The sequence below is a fragment of the Nuphar pumila genome, chromosome 2, assembly GCF_984573655.1.
Source record: "Nuphar pumila chromosome 2, dmNupPumi1.hap1.1, whole genome shotgun sequence".
In the NCBI taxonomy this organism is placed as follows: Eukaryota; Viridiplantae; Streptophyta; class Magnoliopsida; order Nymphaeales; family Nymphaeaceae; genus Nuphar; species Nuphar pumila.
This window is the reverse complement of record NC_143250.1, coordinates 64985606-65006801: the sequence shown is the minus strand read 5'-3', so window position 1 is coordinate 65006801 and position 21196 is coordinate 64985606.

The following is a 21196-nucleotide window of genomic DNA, read 5'->3' as shown; positions in this document are numbered from 1 at the left end:
TGCAGTGAAGATGACATATCTCAATCATTGGGAAGTCATGGAGCAATGGACATCTGTACTATCGATGCACCTGAAGAATTGAATATGTGCACTAATGATGCACATGATAAGAAGGGTGCAGGCATTGGATTCAATCTTGACTTGAATATTCCAGCAGACAAATTGCAATTCGATAATGAGGTAGACGATCATGACAGTGTACTTGACAAAAGTGCAGGCACCTCAAGTCTACATGATAGTACACTTGACTCTGTTCCCGTAGAGGGAATGCAGTTTAATAATAAGAAAGTTGCATACAAATTTTACAATGGTTATGCCTTAAAAATTGGCTTCAGTATTAAAAGGTATTCTTGGGCAAAAAAAGCACAGGGTGTCATGGTGAGAAAGGCATATGTTTGTTCAAAGCAAGGTTGGAAGAAGTCAACTGAAAATCCAACAAGAAGCAAGCCAGATTCAAGATGCGGCTGTCTAGTGAGAATGGTGTTAAGAAGACTTTTGAGTGGGAAATATATAATTGTACTTTAATCAATGATCATAACCATGAATTAGCCACTTCATTTATGACTCCTATGTTAAGGTCACATCGTAAAGTAACTGCAGCGCATGCTGCAATTATTGAAATAACTGATATCGCCGGCATTGCACCACGAAAAACATACAATTTCTGCGTGCACGTAGATGGTGGTCGCGAGAATGTACCATTCACACTTATGGATCTAAGAAACCACTTGAGAAGGAAGATGTCAGAAAATATGAAGAATGGAGGAATATGTTCTTTGGTTGATTACCTACAGAAAAAATCAAACATTGACCCTGGTTTCTTTAGTGCAATGCAACTGGATGTAGATGGGTACGCTGTGAATATGTTTTGGGCAGATTCAAAGTCAATAGTGGATTATGAATGCTTCAATGATGTGCTTATTTTTTATATGACTGTAAATATTATTACAGAACAATGGCCATTTGCGCAGTTTGTCGGAGTGAACCATCACTCACGGAGTTGCATATTAGGTGGCACTTTTTTGTATGACCAGACCAAAGAAACCTTTGAATGGTTGTTCAGAGTATTTACATAGGCAATGAATGGGAAGCACCCTGAAGCTGTACTTACAGATGGTGATCATGCAATTGCAGTTGTAGTGTCTCATGTATAGCCATATGCACATCATCGCCTATGTTTGTGGCATATTTTTCAAAATGTAACAAAGAACATATGACACATTTTAATCAGAAGACACAGTTTGATAAAAAATTTAGACAGTGTGTACTTGAGAGCATAGACAAGGTCACCTTTATGTCTGATTGATAGCAAATGATTCAGATGTACGACCTTGAAGACTGTGTGTGATTACAATTATAGCAGTTATATGTTATGCATCTGTCCCTTTGATTCTTCTTTATCCCCAACAATACCCGGTACTTCTCTTTATGTTGTTCATTATCGCACCCTTGCACTTACTCACTTATCACATAACATTCATACTTCATTCTCATATATTTTCGTATATGTATCATATGAATACCCCCACATCCATTAGTAATATGATGCATTGTATAGATATTTTTATGTAAATATTGCTCATTGGATTAGATTCCATTATATGTATATAGGGTTTCTAAGCATAGCATTTTTTTATTTTACATCCTTTGCTTGTGCTAACTCTGTTTTGCAGGATTATAGATCTTCCTTTCTTAAGTTAGATATTTTCCATCTCTTCAAAATTCATGCCCATAATGTAATAGTTAGGTCATTAATGAAAGGATTACATTTTCGGATTTTAGATTAGAATGAATGAGCACTGTAAATATCATGAATTACTTGTTCTCATATCATTTTACCCTTTATTCCAAAAATTCACGAATGGGAACACGAATGGCATGAGCATTGTTCTAATAGGAGATGATTAAATCCTAAGTTGATGATTTGCATCAATGGCCATAGTCAGGATGCAAACAAAACTTAGGATTTTCATCTTTTATGGGATAACATTGGATCTACACTAGATCCCTTTTCAAAAATCATCATATTCTTAAATATTTTCTTCTTTTATCAGGGTTTAACTTAAAATTAACTCAAGATATATATCAATGGCCATAGTCAGGATATATTGAAAGTTAATTTCATTTTAAACTCTATAAAAGCACTAAAATGTGTTTTATTCTTCACCTGAATTTAAATATGATTATTATATAATACATTCAATGACCATAGTCAGGAGTGTATTATATTCTCAATCTTATTTTAATTCATTTAAAGAATGAAATATGATTTTCAAAATCCAATTTTAAATTCTTTAAAATTCATTCATCATTTAGGATAGAACTACATCATATTTTCAAATTTCTTTTTCAAAATCCAAGTGATCTTGAATATCTTTCTTCAAATCCTATTTCAATTCATCAAAATTCTATCTCATTTTCAAGATTCAAGTTCAAATTCAAATTCAATTCAACATCTCAAATTCAAAAATCAAAGTTTAGAGATTGATTCTAAATCTCAAAGTTTTAAATTCAATCTGGGTTTTCAAAACCCAAATCCATCTTTCAAAAAGTCCCATTTGGGCTTTCTAAATCCAAAGTTAGAACCCAATTCCATTTAGGATTCTAGAGATCAACTTCATTTTGGATCTCAGACTTCAGATCCAAATTTCATTTAGGATTCAGACTTTGGATTCAAATTCCATCTTGAATCCCAGATTTCAAATCCAAAATCTATCTTGATTTCCAGATCTCAAACCCAATTCCATTTTCAGATCCCATCTGGACTTCTTAAATCCATTTCTATTTTTAGATTCCATTTAGATTTCTCAAATGATTTAAAACTTCGAATCTGGAATTCAATTCCACTTCAATTTTCATTCCCTCTCCTAAATCCAGATTCAGAATTTAAATTCAAAGTCCATTTTGACTTTAAAACTTCATTTTCTTTTTCCATCTCAAACTCCAAAATTCCCCTTTTCTCCATTCTTTTTAAATCAAGATTTATTTCTCCAACTCTGATTATTTCAAAGACTTAGAACTTCCAAATATCTTTCCTGATCTATCTCGAGTTCTAAGTTAGATTCAACTATTCAGAAATCATTTCTTCATTCCATCATCACATTTTCACTTGGAAAATCTCAGATTTCCAAAATCATTTCTTTCGAAAGAGCATACATTCTTGCATTGCACAAACATGATTCTTTGTGCATTTAGACTTAGAATAAATTCTTAGATAATATTTTAGCAAAGCAAAAAGGCATAAATTCGATTCTTGGTTCGATTACCCTTGGTAAAGGTGCTAGGAACGGTCGAACCTCGTACCAATGAGCGAATCCCGTCTCCCAAATTTTCCCGTAATATTTTCAAAACGGAGGCGAGTAATTCTCTAAATATTTTCAAATCAAGGTCAAGTGAGACCTTCGCAAAAGAGTTCCTCTCTCTCTTCTTTTCTTTCTTTTCTCCTCTCTCTTCTTTTTTTGTCTTTTATTTTCTCCTTCAAAAAGGGAAAATAGAGGTTAGAAAAGGAAAAGAGAAGGAAGAGAGAGAAACACAAGAGAGGAAAATTTTTGCGATGATCACAATATTACAAATTGATATTAACAATTTGTACAATGTGAATTTTGTACACAGTCTTACAAATTTTGTTACAAATGTCTGTACACAAAAAAAATGGAAATTGAAAGTTGAACCAAAAATTGCTCTCTCTCTCTCTCTCTCGGCAGTAGAACGTAACCATCTTCACGTTATCCTTGAGAACAGGTAGACATTTAAAATGACTTCCTTTTACTTCTGGGGGCCTCACATCTTTTGTAGCTTTCTAGGTAATCTTGCAGTCTGGGTTTTTGTATCATCCTCAACTAGAAAATCCTTCAATTCCTCGCATAGTTCTTTGCGGAATCTAGGAATATCATCCTGAAAAAAACCCCTGAAAATGAGAACAATATAAAAATATAGTAATCAATAATATAGGTCAATAAATAATGTTTAAGTATACAACATACAACGGTGAATTCTGGTGCTCGTCCATAGTATATTGCTTTAATATACTTCATTACAAAGATGTCACAATCGACACCATTATTTTGTAAAGGAGCATCCTCTGTGATGTGAAGCCTCCACGGGCCAATGTCGACACCCAACATGTCTTTAAAAAATCCAACCTGTGGTTTATGCAAAAACAAGTAAATTCTGAGCCACGGTACAAGATACAAAAATCTTAAAGATAGAAACTTACCAAATGCATAATGTCACAGTCGACACCAATGTCATAGTCCAAGGAGTTGTATAGCCATAAGTTTTGTTCTCATACATCCAACACGTATAAGACCCAATGATTTTTCGATAGCTATAATGTAGGAATCAATATTTGCAAATCGATTATAAAATATCTTAAAAAATAGATATGAAAATGAGTACTGATACCATAAAAATCGATGTTAAGAATCAACATATAAATCGATATTAAGAATCAAACAATATCTTAAATTGATATTAAGAATCAGCATTGAATCAAAACAACATCTTAAATCGCTATAGAAATTCCTATTGATAGCTTAAAAATAGATATTAAGAATCAACAGAGAAATCGATATTAAGAATCAAAACAATATCTTAAATCGATATTAAGAATTAGCATAGAAATCGATATTAAGATTCGGAGCAATATCTTAAATCGATATTGAGAATCAAAACAATATCCTAAATCGATATTAAGAATCAGCAAAGAAATCAATATTAAGAATCTAAACAATGCCTTAAAAATCGATATTTAGAATCAACATAGAAATCGATATTAAGAATCAAAACAATATCTTAAATCGATATGCAAATTCCTATTGATAGCTTAAAATCGATATTAAGAATCAAAATAGGATCTTAAATAGATTTAACATCTTACAAATCGATATGGTCACAAACCTTTTCACTTAAAAAAAAGTCTCTCATTTGGTCATCGTTACCCCAATATTATATTCTATGTAGAAATCTAGCCGCGTATGGCATTCGACGGACAATACTCTGTTGAACGGAATAGTAATAATAGTAAGTTTAAAACACAAAGGTACATTAGTAAATAAAATAACAAAATAAATATATCAGATAACCGATATACCATAAAATAAGGAGTGATGCCGCGGACCAACATGGTTTTTCCCTTGCTTTGAATATACATGACGAAATCGTGTTTAATCTGTTTAGAACAAATGTGCACTTGTTAATATACATACCCATGGCATACGTTAATGTATAACTGAAAGTGGTTTCATACGTACAAAATTACTGATAGTGTATCCTGCAAATTCATCTCTCATTCGGTCCATGTTCTCTTTGAGCACTTTGTTGAGTTTTCTGGCACCTTGTTTTGTAGATACTGCACTGAAATTAGCTGAATATTCAGTAAAATAACTGTAGCATTATATTCAATAAATGAACTGTAAACGACGTAAAAAGACCGAAGCAGGTTATAGAAATCGAAGGTACCCTTTTTTGCGAACGTTCGATTGACTCGTAGCATCCTTCTTCGACATCGATACAGCTTGCGCTTAGAAGGAGGTTAGAGGAAATGCCAGTTTTTCTGTTCGTTGCTCACGAAGCAGGTTATAAAACAGGCTCCTTTTCTTCTTTAAATGAAACGTCGCTTGTTCCATGCTATTAAAGGAAACATCTTGTGTGCCTTGCGGAATACGATGATTCATTCATTTATTGTTCACGTCGTTTCATAACCCGCCAATTTTCAAAAATCATGCAATGAAAGTTTATTAACAAATAAATAAATTATATTGTGTATTAATTAAAAGACATCGTTTCATTTGCTAGTATCAACGACACAATGTTAGTAAGTGTAAATGAATGACATGTAGCATAACATCAGTAGCGTGTCAGATCCTAAACCCTATACTAATGTTATGCGACGTTTTGTGCAACTCAAAACTAGTAATCGCTATACATAATAAACTCAAAACTAGTAATCGCTATAATTGCTATCACAGGAAGTACAAATCGTTGTAACTGCATAATCGCTATACCTATTAATCGCTAAACTAAGTAATCGCTATCACACAAAATGCTATAAATAATAAACCCTAAACCAGTAATCGCTATATAGAGTAGCAGACATAAGTACAAATAATGGTATATTCATAATCACTATACTGAGTAATCGACATAGTAAGTAATCACTATCACAAAAAACACTAAAAGTAATAAACTTTAAGCTAGAAATCGCTATACGATTTAGCAAACGTAAGGACAAATCATTATAACTTCCTAATCACTATACATATTAATCGCTATACAGAGTAATCGCTATCACAGAAATCACAATACATAATAAACCCAAAGCCAGTAATCACTATACGTAAGTACAAATCATGAAAGAGTTAGTGGCACTTCTGTGTTACATTTATTAAGGAAAGAATTATATAATTACAACAACGAATGTCAGAATTACAATATAGAATTATTGGGATACACAAATCACATGTTTATTCACTTACGCTTGACGAGTCAGATAGACCTATAACTCGTCTCTTGCTTGCACTTGGTGGAGTCTCTTTATTCGGTGGCCTCTTTGTTCCCTTGATCTTATTAAACCCACTGATAATCAACTCAACCAACGACCCAATTTGTTTACTCAAATTCTGCACGTGCTTCCATAACTCCTTATTATCACTCTTCAATATCGCAAACCTTTGGTCAGACGATACCTTCTCCTTTGGGAGTTGTGTTTGCTCCTTATCGTGTATTGCAATAAATGAAAACGTAGTATCCACTGAATGGACATGATGGACATTACGTCTATGCTGGAGAACGACATGCTTGGAGACAATAGTGACCTCACTTTCAGGTTGCTTCTCCTCAATCTGTCAATTTTCACGCATGAGTTGTCAATATTTTTTGAAATAGTTGAGGTCATATTGTCGTTCTTTATAATCATATGGTATGACACAAACACCTCCTTTGTTCTAGTGATTCAATTGTTCCCTGAAGCGTTCGTGCCAATTCACGTTTGTGGCCCCACCACTATTCATCTTCCTTTTCAATGCCAGAGGCAATTTTGATATCGACTGTCTCAAGCCAACTTGTAGGAGTACTCGACTACCATGTTGCATCTTAGCTTTACATTTTCTAAAGAGCCAAATATCGCATACAAACAGTCTCTTAGCCTCGACAACAACCTCATCGTCCTCATCCTCCCCATCCCCATAAGGGCTCCACACAACCTCTACAATCGAGATTGTGGTTTAGATATAGACATAATTATTCATGCAAAATGCTGAATGCGATAACGATTTGTACTAAAGAAGACAAAATGCTGAATGCGATTATTAGTTAAGAATGCTAAACATTACAACAATTTACGGTAATGAAAGTTAGATGCAAATGCAATAACGATTTGTACTAAGGAAAATGAAATGCCGAATGCGATGATTACTTGAGAATGCTAAACATTACAACGATTTATGGTAATGAAAGGTAGATGCAAATGTGATAACGATTTGTACTAAGGAAAATGAAATGTCGAATGTGATGATTACTTGAGGATGCTAAACATTACAACGATTTACTGTAATGAAAGTTAGATGCAAATGCGATAACGATTTGTACTAAGGAAAATGAAATGCTGAATGTGATGATTACTTGAGAATGCTCAATATTACAATGATTTACGGTAATGAAAATTAGATACTAAGGAAGACAAAATCTTAAAGCGATGATTACTAAAGAATGCTAAACATTACAACGATTTACGCTAATGAAAGTTATCAAATGAGATGATGATTTTTAATAAGGAAGACAAAATCCTAAAGCGGTGATTACTTAAGAATGCTAGACCATATAACGATTTATGCTAATAAAAGTTAGATGCATAGGAGATAATGATTTGTACAAAGGAAGACAAAATCATAAAGTGATGATTACTTAAGAATGCTAAACATTACAATGATTTAAAACCATTTACCTCATTTAATTGCAGCCTATCTAAAATGAATTGAGCATTTTCGCACTTGACATTTATTGAAGCCCACGCACCGATCATGAAAAAACCACAAACCGCTGGGCCACATTGAGGATACAAGACGACAATATGCTCTCAAGTTCAGGCCTATAAAAACAATATATTAGTAAGACTACAACCTTCAATGAGCTTATTCCATAAGCACTAAATATGTAATAAACAAATACCTGAACAAATGGCCAAAACCTCCCGACAGTTTTTATACCCCTACTTGCACGGTAAAGTTGACTGTACGAGTATGCGAGCATAGCAACACCCCCTACCCAGTTGTCGACTTCATCTAAGTCTTCTAGGAACTGCAGCTCCAAGTAACTTATTCTCGATCTAGAACAATCGGAAAATAAAGTAAGTCCAAAAAAATAAAGAAGGAAGCCGCACAACTCTTAGTCAACTGCTTCAGATGCACATGTAGCGGACCAGCCTTCCCATTTATTACAAAAAAATGAACTTTCATCGTTGAGGAATTGCCTCCACCAGAAATACACTCATGCCATTCCTTCATCGACATTCTTAGAAGGGTCGTGCAATTGTCCTTTGGGTTATAACTTGAATCTCGTGTTAGGACAACATCGCCATGACACTTAAGACACGTAGTCCGTGCCACATCTTCTAGGGTCATGGTCATCTCAAAACCCCCAAACTGGAACATGTTCATCTTATGGTTCCACTTATTGACCAGGTGGGTCATGGTGTTCTAGCAATTTTCAAAATAATGTTGGTCCAGAAGGTCGTCGAAGTGCATCTTTCGTAATCGGTCTTTCTAATATTCACTCAGCTTTTGGAACCATGATAGAACTACAGGCCACATACACCATCCTTTCAGCTTTTCATATGTTGTTCTACTTCTCTTCTGACCTGCCTATAACATAAAATATCAAATCACAGTTAATCGCTACACCTAGTAATCGCTATACAAAGTAATCGCTATACATATTAATCACTATACATAGTAATCACTATCGTAGTAATCGCTATACAGAGTAATCGCTATCGCATTAATCGCTATCACAGTAGTCACTTTAAAGAGAAATCGATATACGTCATAATCGTTGTATATAGTAATTGCTATATATAGTAATTACAATCCATAGTAATCATTATACATAATAATACCTACAACAGTGCATCATAATATACAGTAGCGATTAACATACCTTGGTCACACTTTCCTCCTTTTCATCCCCTCCCTTCCTCTGTTTTTGTACTTCTTCCTTTATTTCGTTCATCGTCTGCTTTTTCCTTTCCCTTTCCTTCTCTTTCTTCTGCTTCTTCCTTTCTTTTTCCTTTTCTTTCTCATCCTGCTTCTTCCTTTCTCTTTTCTTCACTTTCTCGTCCTCCTTCTCCTTCCTTTTGAAATTCCACTAGAGGGGGGGTGAATAGTGAAATATGATAATGATCGATAAAATAAAATAATTAAGCAATAAGGCACAACACATAAAACACAGAAGTTATACTGGTTCGGTCAATATCCAGACCTACATCCAGTCCCCAAGCAAACCACTTGAGATTCCACTATAACATCCGAGTTACCGGATAAATAGTACAACACCCTCTTCCCAAGAGGTCTTCTTCTCTCAACAGAGAAGGGGCACACCCTCTTCCCAAGAGGTCTTCTTCTCTCAACAGAGAAGGGCAACACCCTCTTTCACAGAGGTCTACTTCTTTAAACAAAGAAGGAATACAGTGAATAACAGAGTTACAACTCTTCCTATAGAACCTTCAGAATGATATGAATGCACGAATGAAGGATTCTAAGAATGTTCTGTTTGTCACTCAGAGGATACTCTTTGTCAAAGAGCTGGACTTGACTTTTTCTCTTTTCTTCCTTTTTCTTTTTCTCTTTCTTTTTCAAGGCTCTCTTTTCAAATTACGAATAGAAATTTTTCTCTTTGTAAGCTCACACATCTATTCCATTCCTCTTGTTTGAATAGTTTATTTGAGTGTGTTTATATAGCCTTTAAAAAGTAGTCGTTACATTTTGGAATTGTAACTTTTTGAAATATGAAATGTTATGTCATTTCAAAAATATCTTTTAGAGAAGATCGAGAATGCCTTTTTCCATAAGAGTAAAATAGAGGGTACACTAGTCGTTGTTTTGTTTTTAGGTAATACATATTTTATGTAAAAAGTCTATTTCTTACAATAGTACATTGAACGTTGGGTTGTAGTTTTGTCTTTATTCTAATTAATGATTTGAGGTACATTAGTACTTCTTTGCTTTAAATGAGTGTAAGTACTATGAGTGTTTTGAGATATTTATTTGTACATAGTCATGTCAAGTGTTTTCTTTATGTTGTGTATTTCAAAGTCTCCAGAGAGAATGAGGACCAAAAAGAAGGTCAACATTCTTTGAGAAGGATATTTAACAAGGATTTGTTACAGAAGGCTTTTAATGCTTTGTAAAGAGAATGATGACTTCAAGTAAGTCGACATTCTATGTTTATGAGAAAAAGTAACTATAGTCCTTTTAAAACCATATTTCATTTGTTTTTCTTATGTGTACCCAATTTATGTTTTTTTATCTTCTTTTTGTATTTAAGAAACATTTCATTAGAGAAGATAACTAAGGTCTTTTCAAAAACATATTTTATTTGTTTTTCTTATGTAGTCGATTTTATGTTTTTGTCTTTTTCCTACATTCCTTTTTTCATGTTGTCTTGTATATAGTGTAAGGTACAATGATTATATGACAAAAAGTCTTTTTCATAAAAGGTTGTAAGAAGGTACACTTATTATATGACAAAAAGTCTTTTTCATAAAAAGTTGTAAGAAGGTACACTTATTGGTTTTCAAAAAAGAAGCTTTTTTGAAACTATCGTATACTTTTATGATATAGAATGTATGAATGAGTATGTAATATGCAAAATGCAAGATCCTGAAGGTTCTGTTACATATGACTCTAAAGAAGAAAAAAAAGCTTCATCTTGAGGTAGCCGATATCTTCATTTGAACTTTAGGAAAGCATGGCTCATCAAGCTTTTTCTTCAAGGAGTATGATTGCACATAGTTGTACTTGAACAGGAAGTCTCCATCCTTATTGGGTGAGATATCCTTGCATCAAATACTCGTTAGATTTAAGGCAAAACATATTCAGTCATAATATAACATTATTTCAAGAGAACATATTATCATATCATACAAAATCAAATAAGACAGTGTATCATATTATGTGACATCAAAAACGAGTTTCTCAACATTCTCCCCCTTTTTGATGATGACAAAATATGCTCCCCCTGTCAAAAAGACATTATGCATAGAAATAATAATATGATAAAAAAGGTGAAATAATGTTTAAAGAGAGAATATTTCTCCAATAATGGAGACAGGTTTTCTCCCCCTTTGTCATAGACAAAAAGGAGGGATCAGAGTAAGAAGGTTATTACAGACCATAAAGTAATTTAAAAGTTATTACAGACAAAATAAAAAAATGAGTCTATCTCGAAGGTGGAGAAGGTGAAGGTGTCCGGTTGGCACGATTCCGCTTGCGAGTCTGCTGCAACAGGGCTTGATTACGAAGGATTCGATCCTGAGTTTTCTCGATATCCATCATAGCAGAAAAGTAATTGAAGGAGGACATTGGATCTGCTTCATCAGAGCCGGGCATGTGCAGGGACCTTAGATTGAAGGTGGTACCATCGAGGACGTGAGAGGGACGGAGGATGACTTCGTTGTGAAGTGGTACTTGGAAGTAGTTGAGAATGGGAGTTATAAAACACCCAAAAAGAAGAGGCTCAAATTTCTGATAACGAATAAAAAGGTCGAAAATAATGGATGACCAATTTATCGGAAGAGAAGAAAGGATTGCGTAGATAAGAAGAGAGATTTTTCGAGGAACTAATCCCTGGCGGGGATGCTTGGGATAGAGGTTGTGGAGTAGAATCTGGGCAAGTAGCTGAGCTTGAGGTTGGAGATTCCTCATGTGCCATGAAAGTTGGTAGCAGTTGGTGTAGAGAAGTATTTTTCGAAGTACCGATCGGTCGATTGATACTATGGCGTTAAGGTCGGTACCGGTGGAAGGTAGATTTAGAATTCTACCTAGGTCGGAAGCATTGAAAATCATCAGCTGTCCTCTGACTTTGCTGGTGATTGAGGTTTGTTCATGATCAGAAGAGAAGTTGGTATAAAACAGTCGGACTAGTTCAGGATAATAGGCGGCTGGGGATGAAGATCCTATGAGAGGTTTGAGTTCGGGGAGATAGGTGTCTAAGTCGAAGAACATGAAGTCGTCAAAGTTGATCAATTTGCCTTCATGAATGGGGCGAGAGCAGAGTGAGTTGTAGGTGTGAAACAAATCAGGATACCTTAGATCGGCGGAGGTGATCACATTGTTAGAAGAGGAAGCCATTTTCGAGTGTCTTGAAAATAAAGCACTAGGAGAGAAAGGAGCTAGAACCGAGAGAAAGTTTGTATAAGGATAGAAAAGTTCGAATGGAATGGTAAGAGATGAACCAATTGATTAAATAGAAGGAAGAAAATAATTGTGGATATGAAATGAATGACATTGGAAGTGAGTAATTTTTAGATTTTAGTCAAATAAGGAAATCCGTGAGGAGTAAGTTAATAGACTTGTGAATGACAAATCAAATCAATGTTTGAGGATAGTGTATTATATTAGATTTAGGTGGACATAGTTATTGAAATATATAGATTTTACTATGGGTGAGTTTATCGACCAGAGAGAGAACCCATTAATAGAGTATGGGGTGTCATGTTGAATAACAAAATGATTGATCTTTGAGAATAATGGCCTAACAAGACAAACAACTTGTTATTCTATATGAAGGGATTCTAAATTCGTGAGTGGAGAGTTAAAGACATAAAAAAGATGATGTGGATATCTAGAGAGGAGAGAAAGAAAATAAAGAACAACATTTACTTGATTGAGATATGACATAAAGTAAAGATAGAATAAATAAAGGTTCTCGATTTTAGAGAGATATACAATAAGAGAGAGACGATGAGACAAGAAGGAGAAAGATTTATGAATGAAGAGTAATAAATGTAAGTTGTCATAGAGAGAGGTGAGATGACATATATGGATTTTTGTGAAGGATAAAGAAGTAATAAAAAAAGTTGATGAAAGACATGAGGTTATGATTGATATGAATTATTATTTATATTCTTAAAGAAACTCGACAAGGTTAGGTTAAAACAAGAGTTGACAAGAATGGAGGCTTAATATGTATATGAAAGAGATGATAATAGAGAGTTTGTAGGGCTATGATATAATATATGATATAGTAAAAAAAATAATTTACGTGAGAATATAGCAACTAGATCTTTTAAAGGAACTAAACAGTCATTTGATTTTAACTAATGAAGAGTAATAAGTTCTCATAAACTAAGTAGGACCATTTATCGTAAGAAAAGTTTTTATAAAAGGACAAAAATAATAAAGGAGTAGAGTGATGTGAACATTGTTATGATGGCTTTTAATATAATTAGTTCTTATGGATATGAGAGAAAGGAGATAGGACAAGGAGTTATAATGGATGTGTACTTGAAAGATGACAAGTTTGAATGACATAAAGAATGTGTCTTATAAGAATACGTGAATATGGAAACTTAGTTTGACCAACTAAAAATGATAATAAGGAAAGCAATTTAAAATACGATTTAAACAAGACTTATAAGAAGTATTATATTAAGTGTAATTAATTTATAAGTCACTTAGATTGCATATTCCTAGTTCTCTTCTAATTCGTGTGAAGTCTTCATGTTTTAATGGTTTAGTGAATATGTCTGCTAACTGTTGATTAGTGGGTATGAATTCTAGTTTAATTATGTTGTTTAAGACTTGTTCTCTTAAGAAGTGGTGTCTTATTCGAATGTGCTTAGTTCGTGAGTGTAAAATAGGATTCTTAGATAGGTTTATAGCACTCGTATTATCACAGAAAATAGTTGTATTTTCAAAATTTAAACCAAAATCTTTTAAAGTTTGTTTCATCCAGATGACTTGAGTACAAGCTAGGCTAGCAACAATGTATTCGGCTTCAGTAGTTGATAATGATACACAATTTTGTTTCTTACTGAACCATGATACTAGTGAGTGCCCTAGCATGTGACATGTTTCACTTGTGCTTTTTCTGTCAGATTTACTTCCAGCAAAGTCAGCATCACTGTATGAGATTAGATCAATTGTAGAGGATTTTGAATAGAATAATCCAAAATCAACTGTGTCTTTTAAATATCTCATTATTCTTTTTACAGCTTTAAGATGTGATTCTTTTGGATTTGACTGAAATCTAGCACACAAGCAAACACTAAACATTATATCTGGACGGCTAGCAGTTAAATAAAGAAGTGATCCTATCATACCTCGGTATACCTTTGTATCAACAGTCTTACCATCTTCATCTTTGTCCAACATAGTAGTAGTGCTCATAGGAGTAGTTTTTGAAGCAGTTGAGTTCATGTTGAACCTCTTCAGAAGTTCACGAGCATACTTAGATTGATTGATGAAAACTCCATCCTTGGTTTGCTTAATATGCAGTCCAAGAAAGTAGGTGAGTTCTCCCATCATACTCATTTCGAATTCCTTCTGCATGGACTTAGAAAAATCTTCACAGAGAGTGCTGTTAGAAGATCCAAAGATGATGTCGTCGACATAGATTTGAACAATTAGGGTATGATTATTCACTACTTTGACAAATAGTGTAGAATCTGCTTTGCCAACAGAAAAACCAATTTTCAATAAAAAGGTTTTAAGTCCTTCGTACCAAGCACGAGGTGCTTGTTTTAAACCATACAAAGCACGTTTGAGTTTAAAAACATGATCTGGGTACTGTTCATTTTCAAATCCTGGAGGTTGTTTTACATAGACTTCTTCATTTATAAAACCATTTAAGAAGGCACTTTTAACATCCATTTGAAATAATTTGAAATCCATATAGCTTGCATATGCTAAGAGCATTCTAATAGATTCAAGTCTAGCAACAGGAGCAAATGTTTCATCAAAGTCAATACCTTCCTCCTGGTTGTATCCTTGAGCTACTAGTCTGGCCTTGTTTCTTATAACATTACCTGTTTCGTCTAGCTTGTTTCTGAAGATCCATCTTGTCCCAATGATTGGATAATCCTTTGGTCTCGGTACAAGATCCCAAACGTCATTTCTTTGGAATTGATTCAGTTCTTCAGTCATGGCTAGCATCCAGAACTCATCAATGATGGCTTCATCAATCTTCTTTGGTTCAAGTTGAGAAATGAATGCCATGTTTGCAATCCGTTCTAGTTGAGCTCTAGTTTGAACCCCCTTTGTTAGTTCTCCTAAAATCTGCTTTTGAGGATGATCTTTGATATCGACAAAGGTTCTTTGGTGATCATCTTCATTAGACTTAGCTGTGTTATCTAAAAATAAATCTGTACTTTCAACATCATCATCATTAGTTTGTATATGAACAGATTGATCAATAGATTCACAAAAACTAACATGCATAGATTCTTCAATAGTATTATGACACTTATTGAAAACTCTGTATGCTTTACTATGACTTGAATATCCTAAGAATATGCCTTCAACAGATTTAGCATCAAACTTATCCAGGCTATCTTTTGTGTTTAGGATAAAGCATTTACATCCAAAGACTTTGAAGTAGTCTATTCTTGGAGTTCTGTCATAGAATAGTTCATAGGGAGTTTTATTTAATAAGGGTCTAATGAGAACTCTATTTGTTATGTAGCATGCAGTATTAACAGCTTCTGCCCAAAAAGATTTTGCAAGATTATTGTGTTGGAGCATAGTCCTGGCAGATTCCTGAAGGGTTCTATTCTTTCTTTCTACTACACCATTTTGAGGTGCAGCTCTAGGAAAGGCAAAGTTATGAGAAATACCATGCAAGTTACAAAAATTTTCAAAGAGTTCATTTTCAAATTCTCCTCCATGGTCACTACGGATTTTAACAATAGAACATGATTTTTCGTTTTGTAATTTTTTACACAAGATTTCAAACTGACAAAACGTGTCACTTTTGTTTTTCAAAAATATTACCCAAGTAAATCTTGAGTAATCATCTACAATGACAAAAGCATATCTATTATGATTAAGGCTAGCTACCCTAGAAGGACCAAAAAGGTCCAGGTGGAGAAGCTCTAAAGGTCTTTTACTTGAAATGACATTTTTTGATTTGAAAGAAGATTTTGACAATTTTCTTAATTGACATGCATCACAAAAATAATCTTTTTTAAAAGATATGTTGGGTAACCCACGTACTAATTTATTTTTAGCTAGTTTGGACATGTATTTTGAATTGACATGGCCCATTCTCATGTGCCATAGATGTTGAGTGTCATTATTAGCTATGAGACAATGTTCTGTGATGTTTTCTAGGTATAGTTCATATATATTATTCTTTCTTATACCTTTTAAGATGGTGTTTTCATTTGTGTCAGCTATGAGGCATGCATCATGATTAAAGCTAACATTATAACCTGTGTCACACATTTGACTGATACTTAGTAGGTTATGTTTTAAGCCTTTAACAAGGAGAACGTCTTTGATAAGAGGTTTGTCTATGTTACCAATATTTCCAATACCAATTATCAAACCTTTGTTGTTATCTCCAAAGGTGACGATTCCTCCTTCTTTATGATGAAGAACAACAAAAAAGTGTGGATGTCCTGTCATGTGCTTTGAACATCCACTATCTAGTATCCATCTGTTCTTCTTCTTTGGAGCCTGCAAAACATTAAGTAAATCTTCTTTTTGGTACCCAATCGGGTCCTTTTTTGTTAGACTTTGGAACCCATATCCATTTGGATTTGGGTTTGTCTATTTCTTTAGAGGAGTTAAAAAGATTATCAATATAATACTCCTTATTTGGTTCAGATGAACTTTTCACAAACGTGGTCTTTTGATTTATACAAGAAGGTTTTTTGAAATGAGAATAGTCAATCCCATTCTTGTAAAAGGAGACCTTCTGAGAGGATAAGAGTTTATCCAAGTTCTCTTTACCTTTAGTAAACTTGAAAACCGTTTTCATGAGGTTCTCAGTTTTACTTTTTAGCTCTGAAATTTCTACTTGCATATTTTTAGTTTTGGAGCTAGTAGAAGAAATTTCAGATATAAGCAAAAGATTTTTCTTTTTCAACTCAGAATTTTTACTGCTGAGTTTTTCATTCTCTTGAGAAAGCTCTAAATTTTCAGATTTTAAAACTTTATTTTTGAAACTCAATTTTCTAGATTCTTCAAATAGTTCTTGAAAAGCATCTAGAAGTTCTTCAAAGGAAAAATCAGAGATTTCACTTACCAAAATTTCGTTTGCCATGAAGCACATGTTTGCAGTTTCGGCTTCATCATCACTTGACTCTTCACTAGTGGATGGTTCTGAATCATCCCATTGAGCATGCAGAGCCTTTTTCTTGAAGACCCTCTTCTTTGGTTCTTCAGTCTTGGACTTTCTTTTGAGAAGGGGACAGTCACGTTTTAAGTGGCCTGGCTTATTACACTGAAAGCACATGGGATCTTCTTTAAGATCTTTTCTTTCCTTGTGCCTGTTTGGAAGCCGGTTCCTTCTCATGAAGCGCTGGAATTTTCTGGTAAGTAGCGCAATTTATGATTCTTTATCTGAGTCTTCATTCTCAGATAGGGCTGGGAAAGCTAGAGTTTTCTTTACTGGTTGCTCTTCTTCCCTTCTTTCTTTCATATGGACTTCATAGGCCATAAGATTGCCTATTAAGTCGTCCAATGTAAGCTTAGATAAATCTTGAGCTTCTTCAATAGCAGTGGTCTTTTTCTCCCAATCAGTTGTGAGAGATCTCAAGATTTTCTTCACCTTTTCAGTCTGGGAATATGTTACACCCAGAGATTTCAGATCATTGGTGATGTTGGTGAATCTGGTAAACATCTCTGTGATGGGTTCATCTTTGTTCATTTTGAACAACTCATATTTTCTAACAAGAGATGATATTTTGGCTTCTTTAACTTTGTTGGTTCCTTCATGAATAACCTCCAAAAAATGCCAAATGTCATATGCAGATTCACATATAGATATTCTGTTGAATTCATTCTGATCAATGGCACAATATAAGGCATTCATAGCCTTTGCATTTAGGTTTGCCATTTTCTTTTCTTCATCAGACCATAAGTTATAGTCTGCGGATGGAGATGTGTATGGATGCTCAACAATTTTCCATACAGCAAAGTCTATGGATTTGAGAAAGATAGCCATTCTGCACTTCCAATATCCATAGTTGGAGCCATTGAAGAAGGGAGGACGAGATGCGTGTTGACCTTCAATATCACGAGCATAAGAGGTAGATGTCATTTGTGCTGGAAGACTTGTTACGTCGAAACCAGCAAACCTGCTTTGATACCAAATGAAATTCCACTAGAGGGGGGGGTAAATAGTAAAATATGATAATGATCGATAAAATAAAATAATTAAGCAATAAGGCACAACACATAAAACACAGAAGTTATACTGGTTCGGTCAATATCCAGACCTACATCCAGTCCCCAAGTAAACCACTTGAGATTCCACTATAACATCCGAGTTACCGGATAAATAGTACAACACCCTTTTCCCAAGAGGTCTTCTTCTCTCAACAGAGAAGGGGCACACCCTCTTCCCAAGAGGTCTTCTTCTCTCAACAGAGAAGGGGCACACCCTCTTCCCAAGAGGTCTTCTTCTCTCAACAGAGAAGGGCAACACCCTCTTTCACAGAGGTCTACTTCTTTAAACAAAGAAGGAATACAGTGAATAACAGAGTTACAATTCTTCCTATAGAACCTTCAGAATGATATGAATGCACGAATGAAGGATTCTAAGAATGTTCTGTTTGTCACTCAGAGGATACTCTTTGTCAAAGAGCTGGACTTGACTTTTTCTCTTTTCTTCCTTTTTCTTTTTCTCTTTCTTTTTCAAGGCTCTCTTTTCAAATTACAAATAGAAATTTTTCTCTTTGTAAGCTCACACATCTATTCCATTCCTCTTGTTTGAATAGTTTATTTGAGTGTGTTTATATAGCCTTTAAAAAGTAGTCGTTACATTTTGGAATTGTAACTTTTTGAAATGTGAAATGTTATGTCATTTCAAAAATATCTTTTAGAGAAGATCGAGAATGCCTTTTTCCATAAGAGTAAAATAGAGGGTACACTAGTCGTTGTTTTGTTTTTAGGTAATACATATTTTATGTAAAAAGTCTATTTCTTACAATAGTACATTGAACGTTGGGTTGTAGTTTTGTCTTTATTCTAATTAATGATTTGAGGTACATTAGTACTTCTTTGCTTTAAATGAGTGTAAGTACTATGAGTGTTTTGAGATATTTATTTGTACATAGTCATGTCAAGTGTTTTCTTTATGTTGTGTATTTCAAAGTCTCCAGAGAGAATGAGGACCAAAAAGAAGGTCGACATTCTTTGAGAAGGATATTTAACAAGGATTTGTTACAGAAGGCTTTTAATGCTTTGTAAAGAGAATGATGACTTCAAGTAAGTCGACATTCTATGTTTATGAGAAAAAGTAACTATAGTCCTTTTAAAACCATATTTCATTTGTTTTTCTTATGTGTAGCCGATTTATGTTTTTTTGTCTTCTTTTTGTATTTAAGAAACATTTCATTAGAGAAGATAACTAAGGTCTTTTCAAAAACATATTTTATTTGTTTTTCTTATGTAGTCGATTTTATGTTTTTGTCTTTTTCCTACATTCCTTTTTTCATGTTGTCTTGTATATAGTGTAAGGTACAATGATTATATGACAAAAAGTCTTTTTCATAAAAGGTTGTAAGAAGGTACACTTATTATATGACAAAAAGTCTTTTTCATAAAAAGTTGTAAGAAGGTACACTTATTGGTTTTCAAAAAAGAAGCTTTTTTGAAACTATCGTATACATTTATGATATAGAATGTATGAATGAGTATGTAATATGCAAAATGCAAGATCCTGAAGGTTCTGTTACATATGACTCTAAAGAAGAAAAAAAAAGCTTCATCTTGAGGTAGCCGATATCTTCATTTGAACTTTAGGAAAGCATGGCTCATCAAGCTTTTTCTTCAAGGAGTATGATTGCACATAGTTGTACTTGAACAGGAAGTCTCCATCCTTATTGGCAAAACATATTCAGTCATAATATAACATTATTTCAAGAGAACATATTATCATATCATACAAAATCAAATAAGGCAGTGTATCATATTATGTGACATCAAAAACGAGTTTCTCAACACCTTTGTCTTTCCTTCTCTTCCTCGTTCTGCTTCTTTTTTTCTCTTTTTGTCTCTTCTTTGTCCTCCTCCTTTCTTTGTCTTTTATTCTCTTTCTCGTCCTCCTTCTCCTTCATTTGCATTTTCTTTTCTTCCTCATTAGCTTTCTCATTCCTTTGTCTTTCCTTCTCTTCCTCGTCCTTCTTCTCATTCCTTTTCCTTTCCTTCTCTTCCTCATCCTAAATGTGCTTCCTTTGCCTTTTCTCTTTCTTCTTCTTCAATTATCTTTGTTTCTCTTCCTCCTCCTCCTTCTTCTTCAATTGCCTTCGCTTCTCTTCCTCCTCCTTATTATTCCTTTGCTTTTCCCTCTCCTCCTCCTCCTCCTCATTCTTTTGCCTTCCCTTCTCTTCCATCTCCTTATTCTTCCTTCGCTTCTCCCTCTCTTCTTCCTCCTCCTTATTATTTCTTTGTTTTTCCCTATCCTCCACCTCCTTCTTCCTTTGCCTTGGTTTTCTTTGCTTCTTTTCATTATCTTCCTCCTTCCTTTCATTTTGCTTGTCTTCGTCATCGTTCTTCTTTTTTTTCATCATTGGATTATCATCTTCAATATCTGATGGATTAGGCTCTGATCTATACTTTACCAACAATTGCTCCCTTTCTTTTTATCATTCTCAATCTTTATTATTCTGTAGTACGCTTCTACTTGCTCATATAAAGCATACTCTTGGACGATTACGTTAAGAGTTTTCCCCGCTGACGATGAAGTATTTCTTCTTTTAGAAATGTAAGCCATTGGAAACCTGCACAACACATAAACTTACCAAGAAGACAAAGGGTGCTTCGACGAAAGAAGATGAAGCATTAGAATTTTTGTGGAACGTTTAGGGGGAAATATTGCGAAGAACTCCTTTTATAGCTGAGGAGTTTAATGCTTATGGGACCCACCAAAGATTTTTTGTCGGTTCATATTTTTGGCGATTCACGTCTTATAATAAAAGATTTTAAAATGATGTTGTTGTCGGCCACAAAGTTCTGCCTTTGTTGCAAAAATA